Source organism: Sebastes umbrosus, chromosome 23 (assembly GCF_015220745.1).
Source record: "Sebastes umbrosus isolate fSebUmb1 chromosome 23, fSebUmb1.pri, whole genome shotgun sequence".
Lineage (NCBI taxonomy): Eukaryota > Metazoa > Chordata > Actinopteri > Perciformes > Sebastidae > Sebastes > Sebastes umbrosus.
In genome coordinates this window covers 1,290,873-1,311,851 of record NC_051291.1, presented here as the reverse complement: position 1 = coordinate 1,311,851, position 20,979 = coordinate 1,290,873, and the positions used below count along the sequence as shown (strand labels likewise).

General features: G+C 43.1%; 1 long non-coding RNA gene across 1 annotated transcript in view; it reads left to right on the top strand.

Moving 5' to 3' along the window:
• The window catches only part of LOC119482526, a 62,409-nt gene that overhangs the window by 25,542 nt on the left and 15,888 nt on the right, over positions 1–20,979 (top strand). The window contains exon 2 of the long non-coding RNA XR_005205451.1: positions 13,414–13,491. This is a non-coding gene — a long non-coding RNA (uncharacterized LOC119482526). The remainder of the gene's footprint in view (positions 1–13,413; positions 13,492–20,979) is intronic.

Here is a 20,979-nt window from a genome sequence, read left to right as displayed (position 1 = left end):
AGTTGAGCTGTCAATCGATTCAAATATTTAATCATGATTATTCACATGGTTGTCCGTGATTAATCACGACTAAAGGGAGATTTGTCAAGTATTTAAACCCTCACCTTTGAAGATGGGCATGACAGTCCTTCGCCAATATTTAGCGTAAGTTTGGAGCGTTATTTAACCTCCTTCATGACCAGCTAGTATGACATGGTTGGTACCGATGGATTCATCAGGTTTTATAGTTTCATATGATACCAAGATCTGATTTTTCTTCTGCCTTTGTTTCTGACTTGTTTTTGACAATTTTCTGACATTCTTTTCAGACATTTTTCAGACTTTTTTTTGGACATTTTTGACATTTTTCTGACATTTTTTTCGGACAAAAACCCTCACACATTCACATATCTGGAGGTCAGAGCTCAAGGGACCCCTTTGAAAATGGCCATGACAGTTTTTCCTAACCAAAATTCATTGCAAGTTTGGAGCGTTATTTAACCTCCTTCATGACCAGCTAGTATGACATGGTTGGTATCGATGGATTCATCAGGTTTTATAGTTTCATATGATGCCAGTATCTTCACTCGAGCCTACAACTTCCGAAAGATCGATTGTGTTAAAGCGTTATCGCTTAAACTTTGACAGCTTTTGTTAATAGACAACTGTTTGCTAACATTTACAACTTTATAAGGTAATAACACGTCAGTGTTGAGTTGACAGCTTCAACAATTCAATGGCTAATAAATCTAATAATAAAAACAAAGTAAATGCTCTAAATGTAGTGAGAGGAGGGGACAGGAAGCAGGGAGAGAGGTTGTTGTGATTTATGCTTAATTTAAGGCTCTTTGACGGCACGCAGGAAGCTGATCAGGAGACAGAAAAATGGAGTCCAGTTGGAGATGTGCGTCAAGAACACAGAACTGAGAAACCTCAGACCATTTCCTGTCAGTTCATCTCCTTTTTTTTTTCTCTGCATCTCACTTCCTGTCTGTGTGAAACGAACCAGACCTTACACGAGTCATAAAGGGATCAAGATATGACCTCTTGCTTTGACGTGGACCATTAGGTCGGCTATGATGTGGCTTCCAACCAGACGTGTCATTCGGTTACGACGCCCTTAGTAGACGGTTGATCGCAGCATACCAACATTTTTCTGCTGCTCCAGGCTGTACACCGAGTGTTCTCCCTCCTAATGTACGGCAGCATGAGATTTGATGACGGCATAATAAAGTAATAAACGGAACCCTCCGCTCCTCGTGGCTGTGGTTTTGCATCATCACTTTTTTTATTTAAATAGCGTTTTATGAACTTTAAAGGGCATTCACACCATTTTTGTCCCTTTGATTTGAAAACCTAGTGTGCTTGTGTGTGTTTGTGTGTGTTTGAGTGTGTTTAGGTCCACTAAATACAAATATCATACCATTCTCCTATCCTCTTTTCATTATATATGCTGCCTCTGAGGTCAATTATAGCCGAGCACAATCTGTCTTTTCATTGTTATGCGGATGATCTACAACTCTATCTGCCTGTGAAGCCTGATGGAAGTGATGGACTGAACTGTCTGTTGAACTGTATTAGTGACATAAAGCAGTGTCACAAAATGTCCTTCACTTAAATGAAGGTAAAACTGAATATTTGGTACTTCGTGCGTCACTACTGTTGCAGTCTCAAGCTTCTTATTTCAAACCAACTGTAAAAAACCTGGCGGTGACATTTGACGGCTGTTTGAAATTTGATTAACAGATTAACTCTGTTGTTCAAATTAACTTTTTCCAGCTTCGTCTTCTGGCTAAAGAAAAGCCCTTCCTCAATCGGCACGATCTCGAGAAGGCAGTTCACGCCTTTATTAGCTCGAGACCTGACTATTGTGATGCACTGTATGTTAGTCTCAACCAGTCTTCTCTCGCGCGCCTGGTGCAAAATGCTGCTACTCGCTTTTTAACTAACACTTCCAGACACTTGCTCGTTATAAGAACAAATTTCCTCTTATGTTTCTGTTCGTATCCCGTTGATTTCTAGGATTCAGTAATATTTTCTTATTTTTGCTCTTCTCCTAGTAAAGAGAACATTTTACGATTTTTCTTACCAAGATATTAAAAAACATCTGGTATTCACAGTCCACAAATTGTTTGTCCCACGCACTGAAATATATGTTTTACATTTGTATTAATTATATAATATAAACAAATTTAGATTAATAATAATAATAATAATAATAATTGTGATGATTTGATTAATACATTTGTGGGCTAAATTAATATTATTGGGCCAATGATCCCAATTAAGGCTATAAAAACCCTTGGATGATATTGTGTGTAGTTACTGCTCTTAGATGCTTTTTGATTTTTCCTGTAACGCCAGTATTGACGCTCTGGAAAATCACATGTTTACTTTGTATAAGTTTATTTAACAGTACCTAGATTTCACTACTGCTGTTGTCATTTTGCTTGTAGTTCTTTTAAAGAGGACCTATTATGGTGTTTTCCCTTTCCTTTAGTGTGTTATATATATATATATATATGTCGTTTTTTTTGTGCATGTAAAAGGTCTGCAAAATTACAAAGTCCAGGCCAAAGGGAGGTTACACTGCTCCTGAAACGCCTCGATTGAAGTCCCGCCTTTTCTTCCGTGACGTGGTGATGTCACCAAGTAACACATTTTGAACTGCACAGCTGATATGTTATCTTTTTTTAACTCTCAAATATCAATATCGGCATCAGCCTCAAAACTTCGCCATTGTTCCAGCTCAAGTTTTGAGTTTTTAAAAGCCTTCCTGCTGCTGCTCAACTCAACAACCCAAGTTCTTCCCTTCGTGATGTCCACGTTGGTTCGTTGCTTGTCTTGGTTTCAGTTCCTGACACAGCTCACTGATGCTGTTTGATTTGTTAGCCGGCCAGCTCTCTAACCTTGGAGAGAGAGAGAGAGAACGGTCTCTCTGCTCACTATCACATTGCCAGGAATTGTTAATTTCACAAAAAGTGGTGTTGGTGGTGAGTGATGGATTAGACATCTGCAGCGTGTTTCTGGAGCTGACGCACGAACGCTTTCGGAAAAATGATTGGCAGTGTACTATAAAGTATCCATGACAAGTTATTGTAGTTGCACAACGTGTTTCTCTCTGCTGAGTTCATGAGTACATGACGCTGTTAACCTCGTGGTGACCAGGGGATTAAAGGGATAGTCTGAAGTGGGGTTGTATGAGATACCGAGTACAGATACGATACCAGTGTTTAATTAATGAGCTGTATGCCTTCCTGTGTGGAAGAGACTTCTTTTATGTGTAAGATAACATCACTTTTCTTACTTTGTAAAACAAAATGTGACATAAATACATAAATATACATTTAGAGAATTTGTATTTATTAAAATAATAAATCGTACACCAGCAACTTGGTAGAAAATCTTACAATTCCCAATAAACTTTTTTAATGCTGCAAAAAATTTGTCAAAATGTAAACAATAAATAAAATTCCAGTATAATATGTATATAGTATACAAACATAGAATTGAATTTAATAGATCGGCCCCATTATCACTGATATCCGATCCAGCTATTTGAGTCAGTATTGGCCCGATATACGATCCGGTATTGGCCTCGGTGCATCCCTAGTCGGCGTGATCCCAGTTTGCAGAAACAGACAGGAGCACCGACACCAAAGCAAAGCAATACATGCTGTGGACGGGGACGGCAAAAAAGCGTATTTTTAGACAACTTAAAGAAAGCGTCATCTAAAAAAATCTGAATTTTTCTGACGTCCCCGTCCACAGCTACTGAATTGCTTTGCTTCGTCGCCGGTGCTCCTGTAAGTAATACACCTACTATGGATAAGTAACTCATACAACCTGAACTATCCCTTTAAGGTGCCAACCTTAAACAGTACAGTCGGTGTGCCCCCACCATCGAGAAACAGACCGGAAGCACCTGCACCAAAGCAAAGCAATACAGTGCTGTGGACGGGGACGGCAGAAAAACGCAGCAATGTCCCCTGTTCGAGTCCGTCCAGGGACCTTTGTTGCATGTCATTCCCTATTTCTGTCTTCCTGCAAGTTGCAAAATCTGTTCTAAGATCTGCAAAAACTTGCACAAACTCTCGCGGGACTCGCTGACGACTATATCCTAACCTTAACCATTCGAGGTCAACGCCTAAACTTAACAATCTCACAAGAGTTTCCCCAGTTTCCCCTTCTAGCCACTACCCTCCTTGTTTCCTCTCATCTCTCTACTGTCGGGGTCAGCTTTCTGTTGCACCACATGGTTCATGTTCATCTTCCTTGTCACTGGACATCCCTTGCCTTTCTTTTTTTTTTTTTGCATGAGCCACCGGAGACCCAAATGTAATGTCAGGTGACCCAGGAGTGTTACAGCTGCTCTGTAACCTGCCTGTTTTGCTGCTTACTTACTTCAGTGATACCAGATTGCACCATCCTCCTGCAGGAACAACAAGTTGGGTAATATGATTGACAGCTACTGAGGCTCCGCCCCTGCTTGCTGCTCATTGGTTCCCCTGGGGCCCCGAAAGCCATGCAGCGTCAACCAGATGAGATCTGCTTGTGGGGGTGTTTTCTTTGGAGGATGCTCTCAGTTATTCAGAGAAGAAACTACGTCTGGGGGACTTTTCCTCCAACTCAAGTTCAGATAGTGTCGATGAGGTCGACTGATCTTTCTTTTCATCGCAGACTTGATTTCACTTTTTCAATTAAGTTACTCTTTGTGTGTGTTTGGAGTTTGAAGTGACGTCAATCAGCCAGAACAGTGCAGGTAATTGCATTTTCCTCCTCCTCTGCCTCTCCGTTCTCTGCGTCTATCTGTTTATCTTAATGTGTTGTACAGGCGGAGGGGTCAGACCCTGACCTCAAATCCATCATGCCTCGTCGCTATGATTCATCCGGCCGACTAGGTGAACGCTTCAAAGGAACTCACACACATATACATATACATATACGTACGTAAGCACGTCGGCTTACTGAGAACTCTTTGTGGTCTGTGAGTGGGACTGTGAGTCATGTTCCTCTTTTTCATTCATGATCGTTCACAAAGCAGAGCGAGCGTGATGTCAAAGCAGCGAGGAGCGGAGATTAAAAAAGAGGAGAAGATACTTGGATAACATCGCAGGCTGTTGGAGTTTGTATTCCCACTGCATGCTGGGTAAAAACACAGCGGACCCCCGTGAGTACTGGTGGGGTTGTTTTGTCTGCCTGGCGGCTGTTAGTTAGAGATCTAAGTGTGTTTTTCTGCGTCTCTCAGGCTGGTGTTACTGGGAGGGATGGGAGCAGAGCTTCAGGGTCAAAGTGCCAACGTGTGTTCGGAGGACGCTTCCTCATAGATCAGTTTGGTGCTCTTCTCATGTGTCTATTAATGATCTCATGAGTCACATTCACTGATCGTATTTCACGTAATTCACCCCGAGGAAGTTCACTCCTCTTATTAGCAACGCTGACCTGCAGAGGAGCTCATGCGTTTCACAGCAGCGTAATAATAACGCACTTTTTATTAATAAGCTGCAGCATGAAGGAAGTTGCCATCTGACGTGTGTTTTCTTTCATCTGATAGTGATCACAGAAGCTCTTCTTCATGATGTGGAGGACGGGACCTGCCAAAATCAAATATAAATAAATAAATAAATGTAGCGAAAATAATATTTAAAAAAATATAGAAATTAATGAATTGATAAAATGTGACATAAATTGATATTTCTGTTTTAATTTGCTTCTTTAATTATTTATTTATCTTTGTATTGATTCCCTTGTTTATTTCCCCTTCTGTTTAATTTCCCCTTTTATTTAGTCATGTATTTATTTTTTATAAATTTTTAAATGTAATTATTTATTTTTCAAAATAATTGTTTTATTCATTTTTTTAATTCATTTTACAATTATTTTTAAATGTATGTACTTATTTATGTATTCATGCATTTATTTATTTATGGCTGATTTTCCCTTTGCATTTCACCCTTTATATTTATTTTCCCAAATGTTTTTATTTCTGTATTCTTTTCTTTAAACATTTATATATATATAAATATATATATATATATATCATATATATTTCTTTATGCATTTCTACCCCATTATACATTATACAAATGTGTCATGTACATAAATACATGCACACATTTAGAAATAAATATAAGATAAATAAAAAAATAGATGCAAAAATAAATAAATACAAATTAATAAAAAATAAATACATAAATAAATAAAAGGGAAAATTCAACAAGAGTAAATGAATAAATTAATTAATACAAATACAAATAAATACGGACGTAAATTAAAACAGAAATATCTATTTATGTCACATTTTATCAATTAATTAATTAATGGCTACATTTATTTTTAATATTATATTTTTGCTACATTTAATAAGTTATTTATTTATTTATTCATTTATTTTTGATTTGGGCAAGTTCCATCCATGCCATGTTGAAAAATGATTTTCATCGCCGGCCGCCATTTCCTTAGCGTCTGCACATGAGATCCCGTTTTGTTGATAAAGGAAAACGTAGCACATTTCTATGGATTGAATCACTCTTTAAAATGTTCTTTTTAGATTATATATTGATTTGCATATTGTTTTGTAAATTAAAGTTTTCAGGATTTGGGATTTTATTTATTTAATTTTCAGGTCAATTATATATTATATTATATATATTATATTATTATATTATATTCAATTATAACATCAAACACGAAAGCTATCAAGTTATGTAAATTTTAGTATGGCACTTTAATATTTGTACAAATCTAGCAGGACTCCGTCTGCCAGTGGAGCGACCCTGCGTGGAGTCGAAGGACCTGAGGGTGAGAAGTAGCCGGGACGTTGCTGGTTTAGGGTCTGCAGGATCAACTGAGTGTCACCTCTGTGGGAGTAACATTCACAAGCAGCTATAAGAGAGCTTCTCTAATGAGTGTCAGATCTCAATCTGTGGTGTCATGACTCATCCGTTAGTTGTGCTGTGTGTCAGCGTGGCGACAGATCAACTGCCTACGCCGGGGTTTTCACCTGGGAGTCGTGATGTCGTGCACGACCACGCGTTCATTCATCAGGCCTTTCACAGGCATCTTCCACCCGCAGAGTACACATGAAAACCACCTCGGTCGAGACACTCGTGTCAGTATGAAAATGGCAGACCTGACACAGAGATGAGACACAGAGAGTTCAACCGTTACGTCCCGTTCACACATGCAGTCTATCCCTTACATGTTCAGGAACATTTCCTGCACGGGGGTTGAATGTGTAACACCTCAAAACCTCGTAAGATTTCAGGGAAAGTGTAGTTTCAGCTGTGTTGTGAATGACAGCAGTGACGTTCATTCTGAACCAATTTTCATGAAATTTGGTTTGTTATAATCGTGAGAAATTGAACATGATACTATATGAAACGCATAGCGGCGGCATACAGCGAATATATAAGAAGTGGACGTAGTCACTGTGATGTCACCCATTGGTTTGTGGACTACGGCTTTGAAGCCTCGAGTTTGTCATTTTGGCCGTCGTCATCAAGCCCCTCCAGGAAGAGTGCCAGTCGTTGATCCGGACTTTCGTAGTGGCCAAACGACGGTACTGCAACTTCCGTGTCCGTCACGTGATGCCATCGGGCCCAAAAATACTTTTTCCCATAGACTTAAATTGGGAAAGAGACGTCTGTAACTCAGCGGATAATTTATTTTGAGGTGAATCAACTCCCCAGTACGAACACTCTAATAGTCCTGATTTAAATCATTACGTTTTTAAAGTTGTAAAACACACTAACAGCTGAATCCAGAGTTATTTCCCTTCCTCCGTTCATGTGAGTGAGACCCAGACCGAGACTGGAGCGCCAAGCCGTGACGACAGCGTGACGTCGGGACCCCGTGATCGAGTCATGTGACCAAGCGGGCGCTACTCCGCCAAGATCCGAGTACTTTTCAGACGGTGAAAGGGTTAAAGTTGTAAGACAACACCCAGACCGGACAACGGCGTGGTAGCGACCTGTCAATCACCTAAAGCATCCCCTTCTTTCTGGTCAATCTGACTCTAAATGGGACCATAATTTACTAAATGAACATCATGCTGTATTGAAGAAGACTTGAAACTAGCGATTGAGACCATAAACTCATGTTTACAATGTTTACTGAGGTAATAAATCAAGAGAGAAGTAGGCTCATTTTCTCATAGACTTCTATACAACCAGAGGAGTCGCCCCCTGCTGGCTGCTAGAGAGAATGCAGGTTTAATGCACTTCAGCATTGGCTTCATTTCTCAGACCCCAGAGGTATCCCGCTGGCCTTGCTACATGTTTTTCTTCTTCTTCCGCTGAGTTTTATGGTAGTTGGCATCGTTAAGTGTTGCGCAATTCAAATATTTTATAGCTTCGGTGTAGCCAGAAAACCCAAATTTGGGCAGTCAGTTGGAGCCTGGATGGAGAAGGAAGAGTGTGATTGGCTGACAGACCTGTCAATCAAAGGCATCCAGAAAGCAAATTAAAAACATACTGAACATCGTAAATGAGATGAGTTTCTGAGGAGGGATTGGTTTGGTTTGGGTGTTGTACAGTACACATCACATGCCGATCCATTCTCAAATAACCATGCAGGTGAAAAGGCATGGACGTGTGTTTGTTGGTGTGTGTGTGTGTGTGTGTGTGTGTGTGTGTGTGTGTGTGTGTGTGTAGTCGGAGGTTTGTGACGATGCCAGGAAGCACATTCTTTGGCAGCACACGGGGCTGCTGTCAGACGGCACTCAGGAACACGATGTACAGCACTCTGGATGCAGCAGAACCAGCGCCCTGAGATTAAACCACACACACACACACGCACACACACGCACGCACGCACGCACGCACGCACGCACGCACGCACGCACGCACGCTGCTGAGGTGGTTGGCAGAAAAAGAGCTTTGTCATAGCGCTGCGGTTACATCATTAAGGAAACTGTGGTTCCTTATTTGGCCTTGGTGGTGATTGACGTCTCCCTGCAGCCAGTGGCGTGCTGACTGACTTTGCCCTCCTGGCTGCGACTATGTTGACGCCGCAGTTGCTACGTTGCATTGATGCTTTAAGAGTCACGCGAGCCAATGAGACGCTCTCTCTCTCTCTCTCTCTCTCTCTCTCTCTCTCTCTCTCGGCCGTGGTCCTCGTCTGTCAAACCCCGGAGGATAAATGTCTCTGAGTGCAAGGGCAGCCAGAACAACGTGAGTCACTGTGTCGCTCGGCATCCAGGGCCTGTCCCCTCAGGGTGGGAAACCAGCAGCCAGCGGTGGGCCAGCCCGCTCTCATCCCCAGGGCGTCAAATACAGACGCTTTGTCACTGACATCGGCCTCACAAGGTGCCATCGAGCGCCGGTATGAGACGCACCGGGCTTTCCATTAACTACAATGTAAACCCGTCCACGGCAACAGTAAACGCTCAGAGAACGTGCTGAGGTGACGCAGTTTAAGGAACGAAAGAGACACATCGGGCGGGCGGGCGAGCGGGCAGGCGGTTGGGCGCCCTCTACAAGGCTATCAACCAGGAGACCGCTGTTCGTCTCCCGTGCGTTTTAAGTTTCACTTTCACGTAACAATCAGCCGTTCATTCGTGTCCCATGTTCACAACGTCAGCTCACATTTTCACTCTTAAAACGTATTTACGTTTATACGCTCTCCCGAGTGCCTCGCCTCTCTTCAGCTCCTCTAAAGCGCCAACAGTGTGCAGCTAACGTAGCAGAATACTGTCTTGAGTGCTGAAGGTACGCACACAAAATATGTATAGAGCACCTTTAAAGACAGAATTGCCGATGCAATATGACTCAGTTAAAATGCCCCTGACAGTCAGATCACTGCTTATATATATATATAAAGCCATATCACTCTCAGGTAGACGGGTAGACGCAGACATCTGGTCTGGGATCAGTGATGAACTAATGGATGTTCTTGAGTTCTGATCATTTGTGTGATTGAGGAGAAAGCAGCAGACACACAAAGTTAATCAGAAGGACGGGAAGAACGGCTCATTACAGCACGAGACAATGTCAGGACGGGTCTTTATATGTGGCCAAACAAACACTGTCCAGCTTGTCTTCTCTGGTCTCAACATCTGCTTTACAAACCAACCTGATGATCCCTCGTGCTGCATAATGTAGCTGTGATACCTGCAGGAGTGTCTGATGCAGCCTCCCATAATGCCCCCTGCACACATGAATGTAATATACACCGCCTGCTCCGATTAAGTGACAACATGACGGTGGATTAAATTCCATTTAACCAAGTTCAGCTCTGCAGCTGCAGACACGTCGCCCTCTTGTGGACGAAGCAGGAGGATATATACTATATAAGCAACACCCTGTTTCACAGCTATACCAGCATACATACAAACACTTCACCACCTAGCTGCACTGTGAGAATCATTTCTAATTTTAAGGATACATTAAAAACTGCAGTTCCCTCTCACAGACACTAGAGGCTTTTAACGTGCAAATCTGCCTCATGCAGTTTTAAAGGGACTGTTTGTAACTTCTTCCACGTAGACCGTAGCTTTGGTCTCCAGGACCGGAGTCTCTGCTGTACTCTGCTCCTCTGCTCCTCTGCTCCTCTGCCTGCCTTCACTCACACACCGTGCTCCTTCTCTCTCTCTCTCTCTCCACCTCTCACGTGCATGCTGCTCACTCCACACTGCAGAAGAGTTAGTTTAGCTCTGAGAATATCTAGTGAATGTTCAGTGGACGTTTGTGCAGAAATAACTGCTGCAGCTCCTCCAGACCAACAGAGGTTTCCCGTGTCTTGTGAAGTGACGGGGCTCCGCAGAGAGAAACGTTATCGTCTCCGACCAAAACTCCGGCGTCTCCCCCGTTCCCTCCGGCCGCGGTCGGGAGGGTGAAGCAGGAAAAGCCAACACTAGGATCAGCATTGATTCATGGAGAGACCTTGGTCTGGTCAGCTAACATTACTGCCAAGCAGCTGAAATATAGAGTGATATTGTGCTTTTAGCTGACGTGTGTCTCCTCACTGTGTTGAGCGATGCTCCTTCATGTCTATGTAGAGCGAGCACAAGCGCCAGCAACAGGACGCTGACTTTAGTTGACTTAACGGACACAGGTGAAGCTGTTAACAAGACATTTAGGATTCTTACACACTGTCCCTTTAAGTGCTTTGTTAAAAATCCCTTTGCATTCCTTTTTAACCTCCTTGATTTGATTAGAATTTGAACCAACTTCTAGCCAACCATCACACCATACTGATATATCTACTTAAACCAGGCCGCCGGCCTTTCTTTATGGCCGAATGTCAACGTAATGAGTGATCTGCTGAGTCATTTGTGGGAAGCCATTCAAAGGCCCGAGGAGTGTTTGGTGTGCATTTCCCCTCAGCGGTGCAGTCCAAGCAGCGGGGCTTAGAGGAATCACAGTTTGAGCTTCTGTATAATGGAAAGTCAGAACGGGGGAATCTGCTCGAGCTGGAGATGTAACTGTATATCTACAAGCAACATTGTGCTGTCACTGTGTAAAACAAACTGGAAACATGCTGTTACATGTGGAGATTAAAGGGCAAATCCACTTTATAATCACTAATAAGGATGTCATGATGCTAGAAATTTAGGAATGAATACCAATACCAGGGAAATCCCACGATTCTCGACACCAAAGAACACTTAGAGCTCGTGTTAGGAAGTTAAACAGCTCATAATTCAGTCTCTAATGTATATTTTATATATTGCTATGAAAACATCTCCCTCAAACAGCTGGATTTATTCAAGTCAAAAACTACATTTTACAAGATTACATTTAAAACACATCATGATTACGTTATAATTTACCTTTGCCCAATACTCATTTCTACTGAATTGAGTTTGAACACATTATAATGAACTCAATGCAACCTCCCGGTAACGTGTTAGCTGTTGGCTCCGTGCAGGACTGTGCTGCCCACCGACTGCTAACAGCTAACGTTAACTAGCTCTCATCCTCCTGCCGATTTCAACACAGATTTATTGGTCACAATGTCGCATTGTCAGGGAAAAAACAGGATGCGTTGATGATGATGAGGTTGTGTGTCATAGGCATGAGGTATGTCCGAGGAGAAGGAGGAGAGAAAAATAAATAAATAAATAAATAGATAAATAGATAAATAAATAAATAAATAGTAATTATAATAATGTTGAAAGAAATTAAATAAAAATAAAAAACAAATAACTAAATAATAATAATAATAATAATAAGTAAATTAATCAATTAATATTAAAGGTCCCATTTCATGCTCATTTTCAGGTTCTAACTTGTATTTTGTGTTTCTACTAAAACATGTTTACATGCTGTAATGTTAAAAAAAAAACTTTATTTTCTTCATACTGTCTGTCTGATTATACCTGTATTTACCTTCTGTCTGAAACGCTCCGTTTTAGTGCATTTCAACGGAATTGCGTTGCTAGGCAACAGTTTGGGTCCATGTTTACTTCCTGTCAGCTGATGTCATTCACATACACTGCAACAGGAAATAAACTGGGACACATTTAGAATGTTCAAAACCGTGTAATGATCTATATATTGTATATTTGTGACATCACAAATGGACAGAAATCCTGACGGCTTGTTTCAAACGCACAATTTCTGAATACGGAGCTGTGTGTATTTCTCCGGATATTGAGCGTTTTGATAGTTTAACAGAATTTATAAAGCACTTAAATCTGCTTTATAATATAAAACACATGAAAATCTCACTTTTTACAATATGGGGCCTTTAAGTTGTTCGGTATATCCTCGTTTTTTTGTTTTTTACTTCACTTTTCCTTCTTGTATTTCTGCCCAACACATTTCATGACAATCTGTCCAGCTATTTCTTTCATCACCTTCACTATCTTCAGGCCCCGCCTCTAGCTGAGACAGAACAATATTGTAGTTTAAGTTTCGTAATGATCAAACACATTTTCCCAGCAGACGACCACTCACTGGAAATATACTCATCTGCTAGCTTGGTGTGTGTGTGTGTGTGTGTGTGTGTGTGTGTGTGTGTGTGTGTGTGTGTCCCTCCAGGCAGATCCAATAAGTTCACCATCAACAACACACTGCGCTCTCCGAGTAATGCTTCATCTCATCTCATTTCCATCTTCCTCTTCTCCGAAACACAACCAAAGCACAGGCTCCTTTATGAGCAACACAAACGGCAGCGGCGGCGGCGAGGAGGTTAAAGGTCACGTTCATGACTCTTGTAAGATCTGAGGAGAGATACACATGTTGGGCGTGTGTGTGTGTGTGTGTGTGTGTGTGTGTGTAACTCATGGCTTCATGTTTCGTCCTTGTGTGTGTTTCTTTATTGCTGAATGGCATTTATGTAACGTCTCTCTCTCTCTCTGTTTGGCTGTGAGGGCTGTTGATCACCAAGGACAGGCGGTAAAGAGATGCTGTCCATCTCACAGGGACTTCTTATGTAACCATGTGGTCTCTCTCTCTCTCTCTCTCTCTCTCTCTCTCTCTCACACAGGCTTCACTGGAACTTCATGTATTCTGCAGACGCCGATATGGCCTCCAAATCTGGTGTGACGCACTATACTGGCAAAAGGTACGTCTCTCTCCTCGTGTGTGTGTGTGTGTGTGTGTGTGTGTGATGAATTTGCATGGAATTTCTCGTGCACGGAAACCCAGATTGCAACCACGTATATTAGACCTCTTTGTGCGTCTCCCCTCTGGACCACATTGTTTACCTGGCTTTGGAACGAGAAGAATGTGTGTGTGGGCGAACAGCGTGATCCTACCTGTTATGAAAGGCCATGTGTGTGTGTGTCTGTGTGTGTGTGTCTGTGTGTGTGTGTGTTTCTCTGGCCCTTATACGCCGTGCCGCTCCCTCTCTCGCTGTGAACTTTGCCTCCTCGCCAACACTGTGTGGCCTTTACAGCTTCACCTGGGCGTGTAGGTGTGTGTGTGTGTGTGTGGCGGCAGTGATGGGAGGATGAACAGGTTGAGAGATGAACGGAGGGAGATGAGTGAAATGAGGAGAATGTTTAGTTTGTTTTAGTGGTAGGAAGTAGAAGAAGAAGAATCTGGTGGTCAACTGATCTAATTAAAGGAATTATATGTAACTTTTAAATGTCTAAAAACGACGAGACTTATGTTGTTTATTTTGTTGCGTTGCGAATAATAAGAACGCAAATTCCACTAATTTCTTTAACGCATTAAAGCAACTCGTGATTTTTAGGTTGTAGTTGGCTCAATTTTAAAGCTAGAGTGAAGAAACTGGTATCATCTGACACTATAAAACCTGATGAATCCATCAGTACCAACCATGTCATACTAGCTTGTCAAGAAGGAGGCTAAATAATGTTCCAAACGTACGCTACATTTTGGCGAGGAAAAACTGTCATGTCCATTTTCAAAGGGGTCCCTTGACCTCTGACCTCCAGATGTGTGAATGTAAATGGGTTCTATGGGTACCCACGAGTCTCCCCTTTACAGACATGCCCACTTTATGATAATAATAACATAATAATATGATAATATTCATTACATGATTGTTGGTGGTTAAAAAAAATTAAGCGCACATTTTTTTTACTTTTGAAAATGAACCTTAAAGGGAGATTAGTCAAGTATTTAATCCTCTTATCAACATGGGAGTGGGCAAATATGCTGCTTTATGCAAATGTATGTATATATTTATTATTGTAAATCAATTAACAACACAAATCAATGACAGATATTGTCCAGAAACCCTCACAGGTACTGCATTTAGCATAAAACAATATGCTCACATCATAACATGGCAAACTGCAGCCCAACAGGCAACAACAGCTGTCAGTGTGTCAGTGTGCTGACTTGACTATGACTTGCCCCAAACTGCATGTGATGATCATAAAGTGGGCATGTCTGTAAAGGGGAGACTCGTGGGTACCCATAGAACCCATTTACATTCACTGATCTGGAGGTCAGAGGTCAAGGGACCCCTTTAGAAGATGGACATGAGATTCCTCCTCAGTTGCTCTTCCTGACGTTTCTTACCTTACCTTTGGAGGTTTGAGAGGTTTCTCATTTTAATATTTAACTGAAATAAGCACATTGAGCTTTTCCCGTACGAGAAATAAGGTATTAAATATTGTGACGGCAGCTCGGCATCGTGGGTAAAGAGCCGGGACCAGAAGAGGATCGGGTGACGAGGATGGACTGATGGCGAATTAGGTGAAGGTTCATGATGAGTAGGGGGGTGGGAGTACACACACACACACACACACACACACACACACACACACACACACACGCACACACACACACACACACACATATGAAGGGTTTGTGGTGACGCATGATGATGAATATGTTGTGCGGTCTGTGTGTGGGCGTGTGTGTGTGTGTGTGCACATTCATGCAAACATGCCCCTTAGTGGTTTCCCGCCATCGAAAGTGAAGGCACCCCTCTGAATTCCTGACCTATAACTCACTTCCTTTTGTGAACTAGCACCTGTCAAACACACACACACACACACACACACACACACACACACACACACACAGCAAGCCGCAGTGCATGGGTGTAAACCACAGGCATGGGTTTAATGTTTTATGTGTGTTTTCATGTTGTGTGCTGTGATTTGAGAGGGGAGTGTGTGTTCAGTAGTAGCAGCTAGTTTGGATCTCTCTCTCTCTAACACACACACACACACACACACAGACACTTTCTTCTACAACAGGGGTGCTCAGACTCTGTTGGGGCCAGGGACCCTTTAAATGGACTGTTTGTAACTTCTTACACGTATAAATCATTGCTGGTCGGTGTCTCGTGGTCGCTCGCGTGTGGCTACTCTGTTCAGACTCAGACTCCAACACAAACTACAGTGAAGCACCAAAACCTCTTGGTTGTATCTAGTGAAGCCCGTCTGTTAAACAGTGTTGGCCGCGGTCGGAGGACGCGGGGGAGACCGTAGCTTTGGTCTCCAGGACCGGAGTCTCTGCTCCTCTGCTCCTCTGCTCCTCTGCCTGCCTTCACTCACACACCGCGCTCGTTCTCTCTCTCTCTCTCCACCTCTCACATGCATGCTGCTCACTCCACACTGCAGAAGAGTTAGTTTAGCTCTGAGAATATCTAGTGAATGTTCAGTGGACGTTTGTGCAGAAATAACTGCTGCAGCTCCTCCAGACCAACAGAGGTTTCCCGTGTCTTGTGAAGTGACGGGGCTCCTCAGAGAGAAACGTTATCGTCTCCGACCAAAACTCCGGCGTCTCCCCTGTTCCCTCCGGCCGCGGTCGGGAGGCTGAGGCGGGAAAAGCCAACACTAGGATCAGCATTGATTCATGGAGAGACCTTGGTCTGGTCAGCTAACATTACTGCCAAGCAGCTGAAATATAGAGTGATATTGTGCTTTTAGCTGACGTGTGTCTCCTCACTGTGTTGAGTGATGCTCCTTCATGTCTATGTAGAGCGAGCACAAGCGGCAGCAACAGGACGCTGACTTTAGTTGACTTAACGGCCACAGGTGTCGCTGTTAAGAAGACATTTCTAATTCTTACAAACAGTCCCTTTAAAGGGGACGACATTTTCCAAAGACCTCCTCATAATCATAACACAGATTAAGCATAATGCTCACTACCATTTGAGCTCATAGATGCCGTTTGAACTATCAACTTGCCTGTTGAGTCAGAGCTGTGTGACCACTCTTTTAAAAGTATTACAGTATGAATGACGGTGCAACACACACACACACACACACACTAGTGTGACGGACTCATAGATACTGCAGGGTGAAGGAAGAGGACAGACTGAAGAAGCCTTGAGCAGACACAGAGAGCACCTTCCAGCATTTCCTCTTGTGAGTGTAGATATATGTGTGTGTGTGTGTGTGTGTGTGTGTGTGTGTGTGTGTGTGTGTGTGTGTGTGTGTGTGTGTGTGTGTGTGTGTGTGCGTGCGTGTGTGCGTGTGCGTGTGTGTGTGTGATTTATTGTTCTGTCAGTACGGCTGGTGTCACGAGTTTCATTCCACCGGGTTGCAGCGAGGACTTCAATTCAAGTGAGCTTCATTTGCATGTGTGCAGAGTACCACTATCTCAGCCTTTATGAAGCATTTATAAGTTATGGTTATAACTGATCATATCACGTAAGAATGGTTGCTGATCGGGGGGTCGGGGTGGTTCGTTTGGACGTTTTTGCATTCGGTCGGATCAAAGTGACGTATCGTATATCAAGCAACTGTTATTGGAAGTTACGTTGTATAATAACGAGTCTAACAAGCACGGAAATGTAACGTTGTTTTACACAACGCTGTTACACTTGTTACGTTTGTTACGCTTGTTACGTAACATTACCTAAGAGGCAGCTGTTGTTTATTTATTGTTAGGTTGTTACGCTACGCTACGTTACGTTACGTTACGTTACGTTACGTTATGTTACGTTACGTTACATTACATTACGTTACGTTACATTATGTTACGTAAGGGATAATGTACAGCGAGCTGGGGATTCTTTCACAACAATGACCCGCTAGCTGTACATTATCCCGCTTATTACACGGCTACTTACTGAAGAAATCAATATTTTGAGATAAAAACGGTCCGCCAGAGTCCGACATTAGAGCTGCACCCATAGCAACGGTCTGTTATACAGAAATTACAGACCGCAGAACGCTGTGATTGACCAATCAGAATCGAGTATTCAACACAGCTGTGTAATAATTACTTTGTAAGCACAAAAGTCCAACATTGTTTTACGCAACGCTGTTACGCTTGTTATGCTTGTTATGCTTGTTATGTTAAGGCTAAGGGCGGCCCTTTGACACACACACACACACACATACTTATTATTTATTTGCCTCTCTCTTGCAAACACACACACACACACACACACACACACACACACACACAGTGCTGACTCAGCACTCTGCTGCTCGGCGTTCTGCTGGTGTTCCTGGAACCTGACCAGTGTTTGTGAATGGCTGGGAGTGCTGGGCGTGGCACTGCTGTACCTTTGCCCTGCACTGCAACAACATCACATTCATAAAAGCTTTATCTCCATGTACACACACACACACACAAACACACGCACACACACGCACACACACACAGACACACGGTTGTCCACATCACATCTTTATCCAGTAAGCTGACAGGTAGGGTCTGCGTTGTTGTTCCTGCTCTGTTTTGTTGTAGCTAACCTGTGTGTGTGTGTGTGTGTGTGTGTGCGTGTGTGTGTGTGTGTGTGTGTGTATGTGTGTGTGTGTGACCTGGGGCCTCATTCTGTCAGAAGGTGAATCTCTGCGGGGGGTAAACTACCATTCGGCCTCATTAGCGAGAAACCTGCTCATCGCTCAGGTCACACGTGTACAATGTCTCTCTCAAACACACACTGGTAAAGGTTCGACCCAGCTGTGTGTGTGTGTGTGTTTGTGTGTGTGCGTGTGCTTGTGACCATGGATCATGCTCTCTAATTGGAGACGCAGCTCCTGTTCTCCCACCTTCTCTGAGCAGCTGTATTTATGTTTACCGCTGTGACCCAGATACTGTACCTCCGCTACCTCCGCTACCTCCGCTACACGCCGGAGACGGATCGCCGGGGTTGGTTAAAGGGATAGTTCACCCCAAAAAACACAAAAACACGAGGAAACGTTGTTTTCCTAGGAGTCTGATAGATTTACTGAGGGATGGAGCTCCCCCCTTCAGTGCACTGAATCTCAGCGGTGTCTGTTTCATGATAAAAAGTTCATACAGTTATGCTTAAATCAGCTGACGGACTTGTCTATTGACACTTTCTTTAGTGGCCAAACGGCGGGACTACAACTTCCGTGTCCGTCACGTGATGCCATTGGGCACCAAAAAAGTCTTTTGTATCCGTCAGTATCAATTCCAGTCTCATTTTAAGAGGTCTGAGGCCTTGGCACTCTCACCGACAGATGTTACAAACGGCGTCCCCCGATGTTCGATGATGTTGAGTGAGCCAAGAGTGCCCACGGCCCTGACTAACAGCTGGTGATATCCATAGCATGATATCTACGTTTCCTCTGCGTGTTGAGGTTCGTCCCCTAGATAATCATTCTCAATCAAACAAACGAGACAAAAACCCCATGGTGTGTTTCTTTTGCATAATGTTGAGAGTGGTGCTCATGGCATTAGAATAATGTTGTGACGTGTTTTTAGTGACTTTTGTGACATGTTTTTAGAGATGTTTGACGTGTTTAATGCCGTTTGTGACGTGTTTTAGTGACGTTTGTGACGTGTTTTAGTGACGTTTGTGACGTGTTTTAGTGACGTTTGTGACGTGTTTTAGTGACGTTTGTTACATGTTTTTAGTGACGTATGTGACTACAAACTTTGACATAGACTTACATTGGGAAAGAAACGTCTGTAACTTGGCGGATTTTTTTTTTTTTAGATAAATCAACTCCCAAGTACGAACACTGTAACAGCCCTTATTTAAATCATTAGGTCTTAAAAGTTATAAAACACACTAACATCTGAAGCCAGAGTTATTTCCTTTCCTCCGTTCATGTGAATGAGATGGCAGAAGTTAAAGCAAACGCTACTGCGTCTGCTCCATGGGCCCAATCGATGCGGAAGATTGCCCGATGATCCCAGCACTTTACCTCTCGGCCGTCGAGCCATTTTGGCTTCACTGAGAAACTCTGATAGGAATGAACGGGAGCCTCCAACGCTGTAACCAGTTCTCTTTATACATCCATGTTTGCATACTGAATACTGAATACTACATTCTGGCCAGATCAGTACGTCCTACTAGTATAGTATGAGGTTTAGAATACAGCCGTGCTCAGTGGTCTTTGGTGCAAAGTGTGCGTGCATCAAGAAAATGAGTCAAGCAGATGCTGACGGAGAAACAGAGAGGGGGGAAAGTGGACGAAAACACACACTCCCAGGATGCCACACACACGCACGCACGCACGCACGCACACACACACACACACACACACACACATACCAGTATACACAGTCACACCTACTGAACGCAGAGCAGACAGTCCGCTTGCACGTGGGTGTGTGCTTCCTCCTTCTTACTCACATTTTTTCGGCTTGTTTCACAGAGACACACCCACTTTGTTTTGTAGGACAGGGCACACACACACACACAGACAGACACACACAGGGAGAGAGAGAGAGAGTAACTCTGTCAGTGTCAGGATGCAGCAAGAGGCAGGAACCACCACTTGAAGCCAGCGCTCAGTTAGAGGATGGTGTGTGACAGCAGAGAGAGAGAGAGGGGGAACACGTTCTTCTGATGGAACGGATGCTTTGTCATCGTGGCTAAGAATTCTGAAGAAAAAGGGGGAAGGTGTTGCTCGCAAATGTTAGTCATGAGGGAGAACTGGGAGGAGAGGACGCTCAGCGGCACACAGTGAGTAGACTACAGCTTTATGGCTTTATGTAATGCAGATGATGAGGCTGGTTATGTATGGCTTGTTTACAGGAGTGTGTATGTAAGTGGGTGTGTATGAGTGCTCACGACTGCCGGTGCAGTAACCCCCGCCTGGGTTTGTTTACCTGCCTGCGTGCTTTTCCTCACATGAACTCAGGTCAGCAGCAGGTAACAGGATCCGCCAGGCTCTGATACACCGACACCTCCTCCCGCCATAAACACTCACCCCGCTACAGAACGTCTCAGTAATGCTCCGGCAGGCCAGGTAGAGCGCACAGAGAGAGGCTTCAGACAGGTGGAGGTGAACGTCTGGGAGTGTTACTACATTACTGTGATTAAAGGTACTAGATGTATTAATCGCTTTGAGTGAACAGATTGTAGTATAACCTAAAAACTGAGACCTTCGCGGAACTTTCTCGGTTGCCTTTATCAGCCTGTGGACTAGGGATGTTAATAATTAACCGTTAACCGACATTAAGCAGTTTAACCGATTAACACTATCCATTAAAACGGTTAAAAGAAATGTTGATAATGAATTAAAACAGTTGAGATAACTTGTCAATTAAAGGAGAAAAGCTGGTCCACCTTAAGAGAGTCTGAGCCGGCGTTACAGATACAGGAAGTCGGTTCCCGTCTATAGCTCGCTGTAGCCTCGTAGCATTTATTCACCGACACATAAACTGTACACACACTGTCTGCTACACCTAC